The 19,436-nt window shown below is 40.5% G+C and overlaps 1 non-coding gene across 1 annotated transcript; it reads left to right on the top strand.

The window, feature by feature from the left end:
- Positions 1-18,190: 18,190 nt before the first annotated feature.
- On the top strand, positions 18,191-18,262 carry Trnaa-ugc (transfer RNA alanine (anticodon UGC)). Its single transcript has one exon. It is a non-coding gene; the product is annotated as a tRNA-Ala (tRNA).
- Positions 18,263-19,436: the final 1,174 nt, after the last annotated feature.

The following is a 19,436-nucleotide window of genomic DNA, read 5'->3' as shown; positions in this document are numbered from 1 at the left end:
TTCTTCCTGAAATTCTTCCAAAGACTTCTCTGGAATGTTCTAGAAGTTCCTGTGGGAATTACTCTAGGATTTCCTCAAGGAATTCCTCCGGAAATTCTTCAACGAGTTCCTTCGGGGATTCCTTACCGATTTTTTTTCGGGAATTACACTAAGAGTTTCACCGTGACTGTCTCTAGAAGTTCTTCCGGGAATTCATCTGGGAGTACTTCTGGGAATTCCAACATCTTCGGGAACACGTTTACGAGTTTCACCGGGAAGAAGTTCCAAAGGCAAATTCACTACCAGTTGCTCTATAAGTTTTATCTAGAAGTTGCACTGGGTATGCCGGAGTTTCCCGGAAGTTCCTCTAGAAGTTCTTCCGGAAATTCCTGTAAAGTTCCTTCAGTAATTCCTTTATGAGTTCCTCCGGGAATTCCTCTTAGGATTTCCTTCATGATATCTTCCGGGAATACATCCAGTAGTTTCCCCAAACGCTCCTCTAGGAGTTCTCCCAGCAATTTCTCTAAGAGTATCTCGGGGAATTTCTCTAGAAGTTCTTACGGGAATCCCTTTATGAGTCCTTCCACGTATTCCTCTACGAGTTCTTCCGGAAATTTCTTCATGAATTTCTTGGGAATTCTTCTACGAGTTCTTTCGAGAATTTCTCTGCAACTTGTCTCATTAATTTATGTGAGAGTTCATCCGGGAATTTTTAGGAGTATCTCCGGGAACTCCTCTACGAGTTCCTCTACGACCTCCTCTACGAGTTCCTCAGGGAATTTCTTTACGTTTTTTTTTGGAAATTCCTCAAGAAATTCTTCCGGAAATTCCTTTAAGAGGAATACCTCTGGTAGTTCTCTACGAGTTCTTCCTTGAATTCCTGTCCGAATTTCTTCGGCAATTTCTCTAGGAGTACCTCCGAAAATTCCTCAGAAAGCTGTTCCGGCAATTTATTTATTAGTTGCTCTAAAAGTATTTCTGAAAGTTGCACAAAAAATTGACCAGAGTTTCCTCCAAAAATTCCTCTAAGATTTCCTTAGCAAATTCCTCTGGGAGTTCTTCCGTGAATTCCACTGAGAGTTCCTCCGGCAATTTCTCTAACAGTTCTTCTAAGATTTGTTTCCGAAATTCTTCCAAGAGTTTCTCCAAACGTTCCTTATTAAGATGTTTTTGGAAATTGATTCAGAAGGTTCACCCGGGAATTCCTCTAGGTGTACCTACGGGAATGCCTGTACGAAGTCCTCCGGGAATTCTTTTAATAGTTTATTCGGAAAATCCTCTACAAGTTCCACCGGGAATTCCTTTAGAATTTCTTCCGGGAATTCCGTTACGAGGCCATTCTGGATTAATTTTTGCGCAGCTGATAGATGATTCACCATAATAATTATTTCAATAAATTTAAAAAAAAACATGTGAGAATAAAAAAAAATATAACAAAACCGTAACTATAAACATGTCATTGAATCTTCAACATGATGAGTTACTAAAAAATTAAACACTGATATTGATTAACGGAATCAGCAAAAAAATAAAATAAAAATTATGGCCACGCCGTTTCACGCCGCCGCCGCCGCCGGCCAAAAAATTGCAAAACGCCGCCGCCGATCGATTTCAAATCGGCGCACATCTCTACTGCCGTCTTGAATTTGGAGCCACCATCTTGGATTTTTGACCGTCATCTTGGATATTCTGGTAGCCATTTTTGGAGTCCAAACTTCTATCCCGTACCAACTATACCCATATTACACGGTTCTAAAGCCTAAAGCACCATTAAACAGTCGCCATCTTGAATTTTGGGTATGAGATCGCCATCTTGGATGTTCTGGTCGCCATTTTTGAACTCCGGACATCTTCCCCATACCGAATATACCCATGTTGCATGGTTTTAGAGCATAAAACTCCATCGAACAGACGCCATCTTGGATTTTGAGCTTCCATCTTTGGGCTGACATCGTGGAATTTCTGGTCTCCTGTGTTGATTTCCGCACAAAATTTGTCAACCATGATAAAAGTTACAAAAATCTCCGTAGTTTGATGTGTCGCATGATGGGGCTTGGTTCAGTTTTTTATACAGCCAGTTCTACCGGTGCTGGTCCAGATCACTGAATTGGCCATAACTCCGGAACGCCTTGACCGATTCTGACCATTTTCAATAGCAAACAATGCGGTAAAATTCCGGTTCCATTCGAGCTATAATCCGTAAAATCAGCCATTGGGAAGTGCCTTAAAATGAGTGAACTTTTTTTGCGCATAGACATACATACATACAGTCATCATCTCAATTCGTCGAACTGAGTTGATTGGTATATGCGACTTGATCCTCCGAGCCTTTTTATTTCGAAAAATCGTTTTTTGAGTGAACATATTTCCTTTCCACTTAGTGTACGAGAAAGGCAAAAATGCAATAACTTCAAAAGATCTTGGCAAGATTACCTTCAGGAAAAACTCCAGGAGTTCATTCAGGAATATTTCAGGAGGATTCAGGGATGCTTCCTGGAGATACAGCAGAGATTCATCCAGAAGATCCTCCAGGGATTACCGTAGGAGATCCTTCAGGGATTAGTCTGAGAGTTGCTTAAGTGATTCCTTCTGAAGTTCCTTCAGGAAATGCTACATGCTACATCGCTCAAAGAGATCCTTCAAGGACCACTCCGGCAGTTTCATCAAGGGTTTGGCAGTTTGCTTTTGGAAATCCTCCAAGGATGCTTTCTGGACATTCTTCGAGGATTCCTCCTAAAATTTGTGGTTTCCTTCTGGAATTCCATTGATGACTCATACTAGAATTCCATCGGGAATTTCTTCTTGGAATTCTTTCGGTGATTCCTCTGGATATTTTTCGTTGATTCCTCCTGGAAATCCTTTGGGGATCGTTTTTGGAATACCTTTGGGAATGCCAACTGGAATTCTTTTGGGGAGTCATGCTGGAATTTCTTTGTGTATTACTGCTGCACTTCCTTTGGGATTCTTGCTGGAATTCTTTCAGATTTTCCTCTTGAAATTCCTGTGGGGATCCTTCCTAGAATTATTCCAGGAATTCCTCATAGAATTCCTATGAGGAATCCTCCCGGAACTCCTTCGGGAATTCCTCCTTAAATTCCTCCGGGGATTCCTCCTAAAATGCCTTCGAGGATTCCTTTTGAAATTCGTCATGGAGTTCATCGAGGATTTCTGCCGGAGTTCCTTCGAGGATTACTCCTGGAAAATTTTCGATGTTTTCTCCTAGAAATCGCTTGGGAATTCCTTGGGCGACTTCAACGCGAAGGTTGGTTCCGACACTTGGACTATGAGCACGTCATGGTCTAGGATAAATGAGCCAGATCGGAGAGCTGTATGCAGAGTTTTGTGGCACAAAGATATGGTGATTGGAGGATCGCTCTTTCCTCATCGATCAGTGCACAAAGTGACATGTGTTTTCCGCGATGGCGACATGGATCAAATCGACCACATCAGCATCAGCCGGAAATGGAGAAGGAGCCTTCTTGATGTGCGGAACAAACGTAGTGCCGACATTGCGTCCAACTACTATCTCCTGATCGGCGAGATCCGGTTGCGCATTGCGAGAATCCATCGACAAAAGGAGAAAACCGTGCGCTAGTTCAACACACGCCGACTGGAACACACTGCTGTGAAAATGTCCTTCGTCTAGGAGCTAGGAAACCGTGCTGTGGTTATTCCGGAAGGTAAAAGCGCCATCAAGAACGCCTTCATCGCCACCGATGAGAATAATTTGGGTGAGCTACACACCCGAAGAAAGCAGTGGATCACAGATGATACCTGATGGAAGATAGAAGAGCGAGAAAACGCGAGCAAAAACACGAGGAGCCAAAACTGTAGCCCTTGCTGAAGCGCGTCAGCGTTATTCGACTCTCGAGAAGGAAGTGAAGCGACCCGGCTGACCAGTTGAAACGCTGGTTCGAGCACTTTGGAAACCTTTTTCAAGTGTCGGTCACGCCATCAACACCACAGCATGATCCGCCAAAGGTTCGACGCAATACCCGTGTCAACACCGAAGCTCCATCAGTGCAGGAGATAGAAACAGCCATCCGTAGCATGATATCGAACAGAGCCCCAGGGGTCGATCGCATATCAGCTAAGATGCTCAAAGCTGACCCCGTAGTATCCGCACTACCACTGCATCAATTATTCTGCAACATATGGGAAACCGCGACGTTTCCAGCCGACTGGATGCAAGGCGTCTTTGTAAAGGTAACCAAAAAAAGGGTGACCTGACTGTATGCGATAATTGGCGGGGCATCATGTTCTGTGTATCGTTCTCTGTGAAGTGATCCTTAACCGGAAAAAGGAGATTGACGCAACTCTCCGACGGCAGCAAGCAGGATTCCATGTCGGACGACCCTGTGTGGACCATATTTTCACGCTCCGTATCATTCTGGAGCAAATCAATGAATTCCAAAAGTCTCTATACCTAGCTTTCGACCGTCTCAATCACGGAAACATTCGGGAAGCCCCCAGGCGCAAGGGTATCCCTGAGAAAATCATCGGCCTCATTGAAGCACAGTACAGGGCATTTTTGTGCAGAGTACTGCACAACGGTGTCTTGTCCGATCCCATCCGGGTCATTGCTGGAGTGAGACAAGGATGTATGCTATCACCGCAACTGTTCCTCATCGTAATCGACGAGATAGGTTCGATTGACCGTGAACCAAATCGTGGATTGTTTTGGCAGCTCATTACCATGGAGCACCTAAATGACTTCGAACTGGCTGATGACGTTGCTCCTCAGCGGCAGGTGTTACCATCAACGTCAACAAGACCAAATCGTTGGATGTAAACACGGCCAACCCTTCCAGCTTTACGGTAGTTGGGCAATCAATGGAGAATGTTGAAAGCTTCTGTGGTAACCGAAAATCAAAAACATTTTTTTTTTTTCAAAATCCACTTTGAATCCCAACAGCATCCGTATGCCGCAAAAGTAGTTACAAGACTGAAGCATTATTTCCATTCAACCGTCTCCTCTTCGTTCAAGATTTTCCATCTCACTCACACTCATGCAACCAAGTCTTCCACGCATGCTAAGTCGCGCGCCAATTTAATGCCTCCTTTTCCATTCTTCCATCCACCGTTCATGACAATGCATGGCATACGCGCATGTGTGCAGCTTTCCATTCTCGTTTGCACCAACGCAATCATACGCTTCCACTGAAGGACGTCGAGTGTGAGCTTTCGGTAGCACAAACGTCAAAAGGAAAGCTCGCCAAGAATATGCACGGAGAGAAGTGATTGGCTCATTTTTTATAGTTTTTATTGTACTCACTTTATCCACCACAGCTTCCAATATCTTGGTAGCCAAATGGTGGACTATGGCGGCACCAACATCGACATAGTTGGGGGCTGCTTTTGTGAGTTTAAGAAATGTATGTAAAATAACCAGATCATTCGACACACCATAATCCGAATTTTCAACTCGAACGTGATCTGGTCAGCATTAGAAGTGACCAAAGATGGAGATCGGCAGTCGTAAATCGTGTATTTTAGCGTACAGATGTTGATCAAATAAATATATTTATGTATGTAGGTAAGGAAAGTATCAACGGTACGGTTTTCTCAGGAATTACCAGTCACAAAATTATTCCTTAGAATACACCAAAAGCATAATTGAACTTTACAGTTGTTTTCCCTTGTGGCTTCACTTTAAGGAAAATGCACCGCACCTAATGAGCGCTTTCATTAATGACACTCACGTCCCATCGAATCAATTATTCGGATGTTCACCGGTTGCGTTCCAATCCAAGTTCCATTTTTTTTTTTCGATTTTTTCCCGTCCCACACGCCACGAGTACCAGCAGCAATGTGAAGGTGTGTCATCCAGCCATCAACGCAGCAGGAAGCACAACGGAACGAAAAGAAATGACAGCAAATGGAATGTTTTTATCAACTGAATTGCGCGAACACAATGCCAAATACTCACCTACGTACGCGCTTCTTTTAAGGGCGAACGGGACGGTCGGGGAAATATCCGCCATTGCTCTGTTGTTACTAAGATCGTAATCTCAGATTCTACTTCATATTTTGCAACAAAAACTTATCATTGTGTATGCTCACTTGCAGTGCATATGCTGATTGTTTTTCAGTATCTTCAATGCGATAGAATTCGAGATTACCATCTTCAAAATCGCGAGGCAAATTGTTAGAAAGAGAGGCAAGATAGGAAAAATAACACGGCGTCCCGTTTCACCTTAACCGCCATCATCTTTCGGTCGTCTCTGTGAGGAGCCAGTTGAATTCCACCCACCGCAATAACGGAGCAACAGCGAGGTTAGCAATAATAATGACGAATAACGGAGGAATCGAAAATAAAATTCGCCGGAAATTTTTGCCGGAATTTCGCACTTTGTCGCTGCTGTGATGGTTCGCATTCCCCCGCATTGACACCTCTTGAGTGTGAGATGCGATTCTTGGAAGAGGTCGATGAATGTTTTTCATTGCGATATTCTTTTCATGCTGGCGAGTTTTCCATAAATGAAGTCTATCACACAGGTTTTATATGAAATGTGGTATAAAAGAACTCCTTAGTCATGTTTGAGCAGCAAAGTAGTTTCTAAGAAAAATGAGGTATCGACTTCTCGCTGCGGTGTTCCATAGAGACTTTGCAAGCACTCAATTAGGCAGCTGAATATGATGTTGTTTGACATTCTCATGAAGTGTGTGAAGTGAATTTCAGAAAGGAAATATTCATATGAATTCAAATTAGCTGTGCAGTCCTTGAGGAATACTTTTCGATGAATTCCTCGAATAATTGTCGAGAAGGCTGATGAGATAATGGGATAATCCTAGAGTTATACTATCAACTGCGAACTTCTCCATATGTTTATTGATTTAAAATCAAAATACGATCCAGTGGAAGGAAATTAACGATGGCATGATGCCATAACATGGTTTTCCAGGGATACTAATTAGGCTGATCGTGGCGCTAAATTGATGGAAATCGTATGTTTAGTATGCAGAGTATGCATCTACTTTATTTTAATCCTTAGCAGATTGACTCTCGGTGATAACAAAGGACTAGCAAAGCGCGAATTCATGGGTGAACGCGTGAACAGATGTTTGCCATCCACCAAGTGTTGCAGAAATGCCGCGAATACAACGTGCCCACACATCACTTGTTCATCGATTTCAAATCGGCGTATGATACAATCGATCGAGAACAGCTATGGCAGATTATGCACGAATACGGATTCCCGGATAAACTGATACGGTTGATCAAGGCGACCATGGATCGAGTTCCTTCGAATCTCGCAGAGGGTTACGGTCTTTCGTGCTTGCTGTTCAACATTGCGTTGGAAGGTGTAATTAGGAGAGCGAGGATAAACACGAGTGGAACGATTTTCACGAAGTCCTTAACTTGGTTTCGCTGATGATATTGATATTATAGTCCGTAAATTTGAGACGATGGCGGAATCGTACATCCGACTAAAGAGTGAAGCCAGGCGAATCGGATTAGTCATTAATGTGTCGAAGACAAAGTACATGATGGCAAAGGGCACCAGGGAGGAATCACCGCGCCCGCAACCCCAAATTTATATAGACAGTGATGAAATCGAGGCGGTTGAAGAATTCGTGTACTTGGGCTCACTGGTGACCGCCGACAACGACACCAGCAGAGAAATTCAAAAGCGCATTATGACAAGAAATCGTGCTTACTTTGGACTCCGCAGAACTCTACGATCGAATAAAATTCGCCGTAACACGAAGTTAACCATCTACAAAACGCTGATTAGACCGGTCGTCCTCTACGGGCACGAAACATGGACTCTACGTGCAAAGGACCAAAGAAGTTTTCGAACGGAAGGTGTTGCGTACCATCCACGGCAGACTGCAGATGGAAGACGAGACTTGGAGAAGGCGAATGAACCACGAGCTGCATCATCTGTTGAGAGAACCAACCATCGTCCACACCGCGGAAATCGGGAGTCTACGGTGGACGGGTCACGTTATCTGGATGTCGGATAGCAACCCGACTTAAATGATTCTCGAGTGTCATCCGACCGGTACAAGAAGACGTGGAGCACAGCGAGCTAGGTGGGTCAACCAAGTGGAGGACGATCTGCGGACCTTACGCAGAGTGCGGAACTGGAGACAAACAGCCATAGACCGAGTGGAATGTAGACGGCTCTTATGTACAGCAGAGGTCACCCCGGCCTTAGCCTGATCGGTAAGGTAAGTAAGGAAAGGGCGAAGCAATAAGTTTTTGACTTAAGGGGGTAAAGTTTTCGGTATACCAATCCATGTGGTCAAATAATGATATTTAATATAATAATATTTATAATATATAATATAATAATAATAATAATAATATTTATAATATAATATTTATAAGTTTGCGCATCACGTTTGAAGTTTGTATGGGATTTTACATGGAAGAACAAACTTTTTTGCATTTCTCTCATGAGAAGCTCAATTTTGTCTAAAGCCATGTAACCGATAATGTAAAAACATAGCCTAAGATGTCCTGAAATACTGTGTCGAAGACCACAAAGTGATATGATGCTTATGAACAAAGTTATAGCGTTGGTATTGCTTGCCGAAACAGCATGATTTTGTTGCTATTGTTATTCCTTTACGTGTTAAAACTTATTCACATGCATGCGGTTTGTTAAATATAACTTTTTCACAAGCATCGGATCGCTTTGTGGTCTTCGACAAAGTTTTTCAGGACACCCTAGGCTATGTTTTTACATTATCAGTTAAAAAGATTCAGACAAACTTTTTCAACTTATGATAAAAATGCAAAAAAATATGTTTTCCCATATAAAATCCCATACAAATTTCAATTGCAATGTGCAAAGTGTAGACACAGCCGTACGTGCTCATATTTTGCACAGATACTCAGGACCCGAAATGGAACCAAAAAGCTTTGATCTGAGAAAACGGTTCCGATGACGCACCCTAATATATGTTCAGTTTCATTAAATATCATTAATAAGTTTTTGCTTTTTAAAGAAGGAGACATATATGATTGTCTTGACTAAGACAACGATGAGATGAAGTATTTGATTGAGGGTTGAGACAGAGTTTAGTCAAACAAACTTTTGTTTACGTTCCCTGTGAGATTTACCACAACAATGTAAGCAAAAAGCGGACAAAAACCGTAAAACATGAAAAAGTTTTATCTGTCGCATATTTTTTATTTCCGGTTTATCTTGATAGTCAAAGCTAGAAATCGAAAGATAAAGAGTAGTTCTTTCACATGAGGAAAAAATAATTGTTGTTTTATTAGGAAATCTAAGAGTTCTGGAGAGCCAAAGTTGAGCCATTTGTATGAAGATTTCACTTTTTTGTGCTCCGACCTGAAAGATATATAGAACTGTGATTCTTCCGGTGATTCGCAACGGTCCAAAGCGTGGGTGGTTGAATATACAGAGCGGCAACCGAAAGCGGCGTGCTAAAACTACCAGGCACTGCTTCTACGTAACCCTACTCAACGGTTTCTTAATTCAGAAAAAAGGCCGACTTCCTGTTGCTTCAAATTGTTTAATGAGATCTAAGTACCGGTTTTATTCATGGGGCTATATGCTCATTCTTCTTTTCCATCTTCAAAGCACCTCATCCATGTCACCAACTCTGCTCTGCTCCAAACACCCGTCGAGCACCGCCACCTTATCATGCACCGTGATTAACCCCCGCGGCGAATTCACGCCTCTTTTCAATTCTGTAAAAGTCACACATGAATCCTTTTGTGTCGATGGGGTAGCTGGGTCTGCCGTCGCGCCGTCAAAGTTGACATCCACCCGGCGGGCCCGCACCCGCAGGCATCGGGACTCGTCTCGTTCATTCCGCACCATTGAATGGTCCGTCGTCGTCATCGTCGTCGTCGGCGTCCATTCCGTATTCATGTGGGTGTGTGGGGTTGGAAACGTTGATGAACTCATTACCATATCGGATCGCAGGGGAGCAGACGGTTGCCCTTGCCTCATAGTAAATATGGTCGAATGGGAGCTTTTTTTTGCCTCCATGTGCTTGACTTGTTGGTTTCAGTTTCATTCTCTATTCAAAAGACGGCACGCGTACGTTTTCATAGGAAACGTGAGAACCCCCCGCGGGCTTAGTTAGCCATGTCGTTTGTATGTTGACAAACCGGTGACGGATATGGTGACCACAGGCGGGTGTAGTGGCGGTTGGAAGAAAGGACCTACAGTAGACGTTCGATAACTGCAACATGTTTACGTTTCACTTAGCGAACGAAAATCCGATAACTGCAACGCCTGACAGTGTCAACAAACCATCAACTGACGTAAAATGAACGTGAATTTCATCCGACTGTTCATTTGGGCTAACATGGCGCACCATTTTGACGGATGGCGGTGCGATAACTGCAAAATTGTTGCACTTACCGGACTTGCAGTTAAAAAGCATTGCAGTTAAACCGTTTGCACCGACCGAACGTCTACTGTACCGATAGTAGTACGGTCCACATGTTTCTACATACCCTGCGCTTAATGTCTTTTTGTATCATTCGTACCGATAACGAGTACCAACTTTGTAAGGTTATTCTCCGGCATTTTCCAGTTCCAGTAGTTCAGTCCAGAATTTTCCTGTGAATGTCATTTCTCCGGTAATTTCTTGAGCCAGATCTTTCTTCCGTGGTTTCTCTAGAATTCCTTCCAGGATTCTTCCGGAAGTTCCCTCGAGAACTCCTCAAGGAATTGTCTGTAGGATTTTTTTCTTGGATTCCTCGGGGAGTTCCATCTCGGATTCCTCCAGGATATCTGTAATTTCCGCAGGAATCCTTCGGTATTGCTACAGGAACTCCACTAGAATTCTTTATGGCATTTCTCCACAAGTTCATTCTTGAATACTTCCAAGATTTCTAAGATTTATCTAAGAATTCTGAAGATTGCACATTCTCTTCTTCCAAAGTTCTCCTTATTTTGTTCAGAGATTTATTTAAGTTATTTTAAGTATTCCAGGATTTTTTTTCAGGGTTCCTTCAAAATTTTTATCCGGGATTCCTGCTAAAAGAGCTCGTTTATAAATTATGTCATGCAATATGGTCTATTTTATAATCCTTATAGGGTATATGTACCATTCCTTGGCCTAATTTGCAAGCCGCCTTGACAATTTTGTTCATAACTCATGAATTAATTGCACTAGAAATAATATGTTGACCCTATATACATGTTTCACCAATTGGAAGTAAACTTACGTAAATATTCAAGAATTTACTTTATAAAGTTGAAAAGATTCGATGCGATGGTATGCAGCGTTGGTCTATGGTACAAAAATTGGCCTATTAGTGGATACAACGTTGGCCTATTGCTTTCGATGTACTAGAACTACTTATTATCTCATTTTTTCAATATTTCTGCTGATGTAATATCTCTGTTTGTTCACCAATCTTACTTTTAAATTACATTTTCGGAGCAAAATTTTCAAAAAAACTATAAATAAAGCACTTAAACTAAAGTTCTTTTTTAATTTAGTAACGAAAACAACGCAACCCTATTATTGTGTTATATTTTTACACTCACCGCACATAAAATCTTTCTTTCTGTTTGTTCTTTCTGGTTCTTACGCAAGAAATGCTGTTGACGTCTTTTCATCGGTGTTTTTGACGTCGCTTTACGGATGGGCCAAGATTTGGGTACATAGTGAAAAAAATGTCCTCAATATTCGGCCCACATACAATTTGTAAAATAGTTATTATTCGTTGAAAATAAATACACAAGTTCAAAATAGCGTCTTTGACCGTCGCATCAAATGTTCAGTTATTCAAAAGTCAATTCGAAATGTTCCAGAATCATGCCATTTATGGTCATGTGTATAGACTACCCACTAAGCCGAAGAATCATGGCGTCTACAAAAGTTTAACAAACTGACATTTTCTATAAATTTTAATGCTCCAAAGTCCTAAAATTGAGACGAAACGTTACAGTTGTTTGGCGCAAAGCTTTTCCGATTTCCAGTTATGCGTGTTTCTTTGAGTTTTTGATTTACGTTAAGATAGGCCGAACGAGGGGACTATGCCAACGAAGCATCCCGATACCCTACATTTTTGTATAAAATTTCTGAAAGTTGTGCATGGGTCCCCTCTCCGCCCCTCAAAGCGTGACGTAATTTATGCACGTCCACGATTCCCTTCCTAGGTTCCCACTGGAATTTCAACCTAGAAATTTCTTCCGGGATTCCTCCAAGAGTTCATCTCGGTATTTCTCCACGAAATGCTCCCTGAATTTCCCATGTAATACCCCTCTTAAGATCTCTCCAGTAGTGTGTGGTATATGTCTGACAATGATCATCTCTCAGTGTCTACAGAGTCTTGTCCCTCGAAATATTAACGGACAATTGATAACGCACCCACATTGCCGCACCCGGGGTAACGTCTACGCTGTCGACTGACAGCTGCTGATGAGATCATTGACCAATCCAAATTCCTGTGTGGTAGTGGTTTGTGTTCAGATTTCCCGTGTTAATCTATCTGTAAGAACTTTGAACATCTTTTGTTCTCACGTATATGGATAGGCTTGCATTGGGTTTCGTGAGACATTTTTTGGACAGCTCAATGGCAGGCCACGGCTCTGCCTCTTTCTTCGGTCAGCGTTTGCCCACGTCGGACGTGCTGCAGTGCATCGGGTCGCTGCGCAGGGCGATTCTCATCGAGAACCATAAGCTAAATTCCCACAAGTAGTTCCTTCCAGGATTCCTCCAAGCATTCCTCATTGGATTCCCCAGGAAGTCCTCCCGATTTCGGGATTCCTGCAAGTATTCCTCCCGGGATTCAACCAAGAATTTCTGCAGAGATTGCTCTTAGAATTTCTTCCGGATTCCTCTGGGATCCAAATTTTCTTCCACGGATTCCTTCAGGTATTCTGCCAGAAATTCCAGCTGGGGCTTCTGCATGAGTTCCTTTTAGAATTTTTTCAAGATTCCCCCGGAAATTCCTTCAGGTATTCTTTTCCTCAAGAACTCCTTACCTAAAGAAATTTCTTCTATGATTCTTTAGGAATTTGATATATCTAAAACTTCTTTTCAGGTATCTGCTTCGATTGATTCATGAGCTCCAAAGAAGATTCTTTTTCCTTTTTTTTATTCCTCTAGGAGTTCCTTTCGAGATTACTTTAAGATTTTCTTCCGGTTTGCTCCTGGAATTTTTAGCAAAAATCTCGATGTGAACTCCGGAAGAAACTCCTGCGGGAAGTTCGGGAGCAGTTCCTGGGTGAATCTCAGAAGCAGCTCTTGGAGGAATCTCGGAAGAAAATCCTCAAAAATTTTCTCCCAAGATTCCTCCAATCCTCAAGAAATCTCTGGGAAAAAAAACTCCCCGAGAAATCTCTTATGGAATTCCTGAACGTATTCTAAAAGGATCTCCTAGAGGTTTTCCAAAAGAAGCGTTCAAAGGAATTCAGATTGAATGCTTGTACCATTGTCTTGAAGAATTAGTTGATGAAACTCGGAAGGAATTGATGGATAATTCTATAACACTAGCCCGAGAAGAGAAACTTAAAGAGGAATATGTAACCGTTCGCCAACTTTCTCAAAAGAGCTTATCAAAGCACGGTGGCTTTTGCGCCACTCTCGAAGAGAGACCACCGGTCGTGTTAGGTTTGCCCGACTTTTGTAAGAGACTAGTATCTCAGAGGAAAGTTGAACGGCTCGCGAATCAACGAAACCCAATCCTAAACTCTATCAAACACTACTGAATCTTGGGGAAAACTGAATAAAATAACGCAAACCAAACACAACGCAACATAGGAAAAGCAAGTGAGTAATTTTATTTAAATAGATATCGTTAAACGTAATTAAAACAAATAATTCAAATCAAACTTCTAAAATTCATTATTAAAACTCAATTTGACATTCATTCGGGTTGGGCGTTTTACAAAAATGTACGGAACGGAAATGTTTCATGGCCATGAACAAAAAAGACGTACCTGCGCAGGTTTTACTAGTCGGTGCGATGTTTCTCGATGGCGGCAGGCAGTCCTCGATGATGGCGACGGCTTACTGGACCCGTGTGTATATGGCCGAAGAACGGTGCAGAGGGTGTGGCGGCTGGACGGAAGCTTCCGATTTGACGTTAACGAGAGTTCCCGGGATGGTCCTTTCCGGTCGATAGGAGCGCAACAGAGCCCAGCGACCCGGCTTCGCGTACTTATATTCCAACTATGGCCGAGCGGGGAATGGCACGACTTCTACTTCCCGGATTTGGACCTAGTTCGCGGCGTGCATTTGGCGACACGCGGAAACGAACCGACTCTCGTACTCCAGTCCTCGGGCAATAACGGATGGGACCTTACCTTCGGCGATTGGCGACCGAAGGGAGAATTCGCTACACTGATGCTCTAGCGACTGCACAACCCTCTGTTTAGCTACCTTCGAGAGGCGGGCCTTGACGGGCACACGGGTCAAATACTTCAACGGATGAGAGAGCGATTCACACCGCCAACGGGACCACAACTCGGCGATGAAGACCGTCAAAATAACACGAAAAGATCCAGCCGTACGGAAAAAGCGCTGGGCGCTACACGTCCAACACGAAATCACATTAATACAATTATTTTACTTCAATTTAAACTTAACAATTACCTTTTTCCGTAAAATACGACGAAATACACTTAATTTGCAGAAATCACGGTTTAAACGGACCTCAGTCCACTACTATAGCAAAAGAGTAAAAAAAAACGCAAAACGTTTAACACAACTTTACATAAAATCACTCACTAAACTTATTACCTTATTGTTACAACAAAACTAACAAAACGTTCAAATTCAACTTGACTAAACGGAACTGAATATTAAACTTTTAATCCGCGCACTTCTGCTCTCCAGCCGAATCAGTAGCGAAATGGCAGAGTAGAAGTTGCGCTTCGTGCAAGAAACTCTGCCTCTTTTGAAACATTAAAGCTATTCAAATAGTCAAGTATTATCCAAAATTGCGCCAACCAATTTCAGATGGCCGCGAAGAATATTCCGCGCCATCAAAATATCCTATTAGCTACGTTTCCCATATACACGTTACATATTTTAGTCAGGACACAAACCATACACGAACGATATTCTCAAATGTTCAAATTCAAAGTCAAATGAACTCCAATTGGATTTTACTTGAAAAGATAAAAACGTCAAAAGCTACAAATTCACTAAAATGATCATGAATCTAATTATAAATTATATAAAAACGAACATTAAAATCAAAATCGAAATATTCAAATAAAATAATAATTTAATTTAACCAAATTCAAAACTTTATTTTACTTAAATAGAATAAAAACGTCAAAACGTTACAAATAGAACAAGAAAGTCTTGCATATTTCCAGAACACTTTTAATTTATGTACTATTTTAATGCCCTTCATAAAAAGAGGGAAAGCTACTCAGAGCCAATGTTGTATAAAGGATTATTTAATAATGACGGGAACCATTGAAACGGTTGCTAGGGGTGTTTATGGAGGAGAACAAAGGAAGCATCGGCGTAGCTAGGGGGGGTTCCAGGGGTGCCTGGCACCCCCTAGAATATATTTGGCACCCCCTAGAATTTTTCCTTGACATTCACCTAGAATTGAAAACTTCACAAGATAATTCAAATATTTATTATTGGCGAATTTGAATGAAACGGTAGTAGATTATCACGGAACTACTTCATTACCTGTGTTAGGTTTTGGATTGATAAGAACAATCAACTGACTTATATTTTGTAAATAAAGCACCAAAACGGTGCCAATTTTATCCTAGCTGTTTATTTTATTGAGAACCCTCTAAATAAAATTATTCTATAGAAAATGTGTGTATCAGTTTCTTGGTTCTGTTAGTGGCCTGAGTGATCAACTTAAAACAATTTGAGTACCGACTAATCTTTCTATTATCAAGAATCAAGTAATGCTACAACTGATAAGGGTTGAACACCCTGGCCAAAGCCGGATTTGCTATTTATCTGAATGCCATTTTTTCATTTTTGTCAAGTATTTATTATTGGAGCCTTATTTTGATTATCTTTAACAATGAAAATTTTAGCGCGGGGCTAATTCATCTCAAGAAACACGTTTTTATTTCCCTTTCGAAGGAAAAACTCACATTTTTTATATAATATGTCAGGAGTGAGATTCGACCCCAGGTCCTTGGCGTGATAGTCACAGGTTCAATTCGTGGTAGATCCAGAATGATTTTTTGTGACTTCTTTAGGCAATTTATCCTAGTATAAGCCTAAAAGATTAAAAGTCGCATAATTGGTTTTATTAGAACGCGTTTCTAATTTTAGCGATTTACTTTGAATGAAGCTTGTCTTTGGTCAATATTGAGTGTGTGACACAGGGGCTTTTCTTTGATGATTCCTTCAGCATTTTTGATTTTTTAGAACTTTCTGCGGTACATTGTTCCATTGGAATTAAATTTGCAATTTCTTTGGAAATTTGATCTGAAATAAATTTTTATTTTCAAGTTTTTCCTCTGCAATTAAGTTGCATTGGTACAGCCATTACTTCTACAGTTCCTTTGAAAATTTCTTTGGCAATTTTATTGTGAATCCTTTTGTAATATTTATTCCTTCCAAAAGTTGCCTCGGCAATTTATTCATAAATTTTGTCGGCAATTTCTTTGGGAATTCCTTTGGCTGTTCCATTCATAAATTTTTCGGCGATCTCTTTGCGAATTACCTAGGTGTTCAGCGCTTTTTTTGGCAATTTGTTTGGAAGACCCTTAAGTAATTCTTTAAAATCTTCTTCGAAAATTTCATAGCAGACTTTTTTGGAAATTCCTCTGGAAATTGCTTAGGTCATTAATTTGCAAATATCTCAGACTATTGTTTGATAAATTTATTTCGACTGTTTCTGTGGCTATTCCTTTGGAAATTCAGAAATTCTCATTGGACTTGCTCAAAAAATTTACAAAAGAATTACGATTTCCAAAGGAATAGCAAAATAAACTTGAAAATGGAATTGCCAAATCAATTTGAAGGGGATTCTTGAGGGTATTTTCAAAGAAAATCAGGAGAAATTCCCGAAAAACTTCCTGAAAAAAGTCGGAATTGCCAGATAAATTTCTATCAAAATTACCATAGAAGTTTTCAAAATATTTTCCAAAAGAAATACTAAAAAAATTGCCGAAAAAAAAATGTAAAGGAATTATGAAAGCTTTCCAAAGAAATTGGCTAAATCCAATCCCAAAATAAATTGGCGAGATTTGTTCCAAAGAAATTGCCGAAGAAATTTCCATAAACATTTCCGCAAGTAATCGCAAAGAAATTTTCGAAGTAATTCTCAAAGAATAAGCCCAAAAAGTTCCAGAAGGAATTCCCAAAATAATTGTTTGAGGAGTTTCCTAAATCCCACGTTTGTTATTGATTTTCCAAAGATCATGCCAGTGAAATTCTTATGGAAACTGTTGGAGACATCGCAGGCAAATTCAGAAGGAATGCCCGAAAGAATTCTAAAACTCTTTCCAAAAATTTCTTTCAATGAAATTTCTGAAGAAATTATCGAAGAAGATCTAAAAGTAATAATTGATGGAAGAGTTATTGGAATATAAAAAACACATATCAAAATAATTGCTGGCACTATTTAAAAATGCATTAGAGGCTACTAAAACGATTGGGGTTGAGAAGTCCCGAAAAAAAATCTATGAAGTTAAAAGAAATGACAAAAAAACTACTTAAAAAATTTCTAAAAAAGTTTTCAAAGTAATTACCGATGAAATTTTTATAGGATGTGTCGGAAGGTATTTGTTACAAATTCCAAACACATTACCGAAGAAATGCTTGAAAAAATTGCCGAAGAAATTTGCCAATTCCAAAGGAATTGCTGAGAAACTTCCAAAAGGAAACTAAATAAGCAAATAAATTGCAAAAAAAAAGTCTAAATAAATTTCCGTAAACATTCCCTGAGGAATTTCCGAAAAACTGTTTTGTCAAAAACACAATGTTCTTGTATTATACGTAGATGCCGGTTTTGATTATACGGAGTCGAGTTTCGGAACATCTCAAAACATACATTTTGAAAACGAAAGGTTGTTTGAAGCTTTGACCAAATAATAACCAAGTTAGTTTCACAAAAGTCAAAATTTCAGCTTTATACAGCATTCCATTTACCAGATATATATTTGTGAAACTTAAGAACGCGACTCAAAATAATTGAGTTCAATTTGTGCTTTGCAAAAATGTTGTAGTTTTTAAGAACCATACTCACAATTGCTGTGTAAGAGTCGAGTGTAGACCGATGAGATTTGAATTATCTTACGACAACTAAAATGCCGGGTCATTAATTGGCTCGGTAGCTTAGTTGGTAAAGCACTCGTCTTGCGAATAAGGGTCGTGAGTTCAAATCTCACCTGAGCTGTGGATTTTTTTCCCAATTCAACCAATAATTTACCCATCTGTACTTATGTACGTTGAGCTATTTCAAAATCATAATTGACCACACGGATTGGTATTACCGAAAATTTGCACTTTGTGTGAGTCGATGTTCATGTATTATAATCTATATTGTGAATAATTAACACACAGCAAACAGTTCACGAAATAACAACCACCGTGATGTCTTCCGAAGGTCTCCAGTTAATTTAGCTTACCCTGCTATAACAAACCATCAGGTAGATCATTCCCTTCCGGTATGACTCTGCAGTAGGGTGGCCCACACTTATATGAAAAACAAAAATTTCGAAAAATGCCAAGTCTTACCTCCTAAATCAGTTGTTTTGGACTCCCAGAAGCTACGTTCAAAATTTGAGCAAAATCGATTGAGCCTAAGGGGGCGCTCAAAACGCTTGAAGTTTGTATGGGAAAACTTGACCAAATGTATGCAGAAATTTAAAGTTTTCGAATTTTGCCGCTGGGTGGCGCTGTAAGCGTTCAATAATCAAACCCTTTGGTATTATTGTAGGTGACTATATGCCAAACAACTTTGCTGAAGACCGCAAGGTGATCCAACATCTGTGAAAAGAGTTATACCCTTGGTAAAGTGAGGATAAACTTTATTGTTGTTTTTCAAATACATGTAAAGGAATAATATCAATAATGAAATCTCAATACTTTGCCTCACTTTGCCAAGGATATAACTTTTTTCACAGCCGTCGGATCACTTTGCGGTCTTCGACAAAGTTCTTTGGCATATAGTCACCTACAATAATACCAAAGGGTTTGATTATTGAACGCTTACAGCGCCACCTAGCGGCAAAATTCGTAAACCTAAAATTTCTGCATACATTTGGCCAAGTTTTCCCATACAAACTTCAAGCGTTTTGAGCGCCCCCTTAGGCTCAACCGATTTTGCTCAAATTTTGAACGTAACTTCTGGGAGTCAAAAACAACTGATTTAGGAGGTAAGACTTGGCATTTTTCGAAATTTTTGTTTTACATATAAGTGTGGGCCACCTTACTCTGCAGCCATAGGTAATCATTGCGCTGATGGTGGGTACACAATCATCATCATCATCATCATCATTATCAATTAACGCACAGCAAACAGTATTAAATTTCTAAACTTCACATTACGCGCAAAACAAAAAATGAAC

Source organism: Aedes albopictus, chromosome 2, assembly GCF_035046485.1.
Source record: "Aedes albopictus strain Foshan chromosome 2, AalbF5, whole genome shotgun sequence".
NCBI classification, from domain to species: Eukaryota; Metazoa; Arthropoda; class Insecta; order Diptera; family Culicidae; genus Aedes; species Aedes albopictus.
The sequence above is the reverse complement of the archived record's forward strand: the minus strand, read 5'-3'. Positions and strand labels throughout refer to the sequence as shown.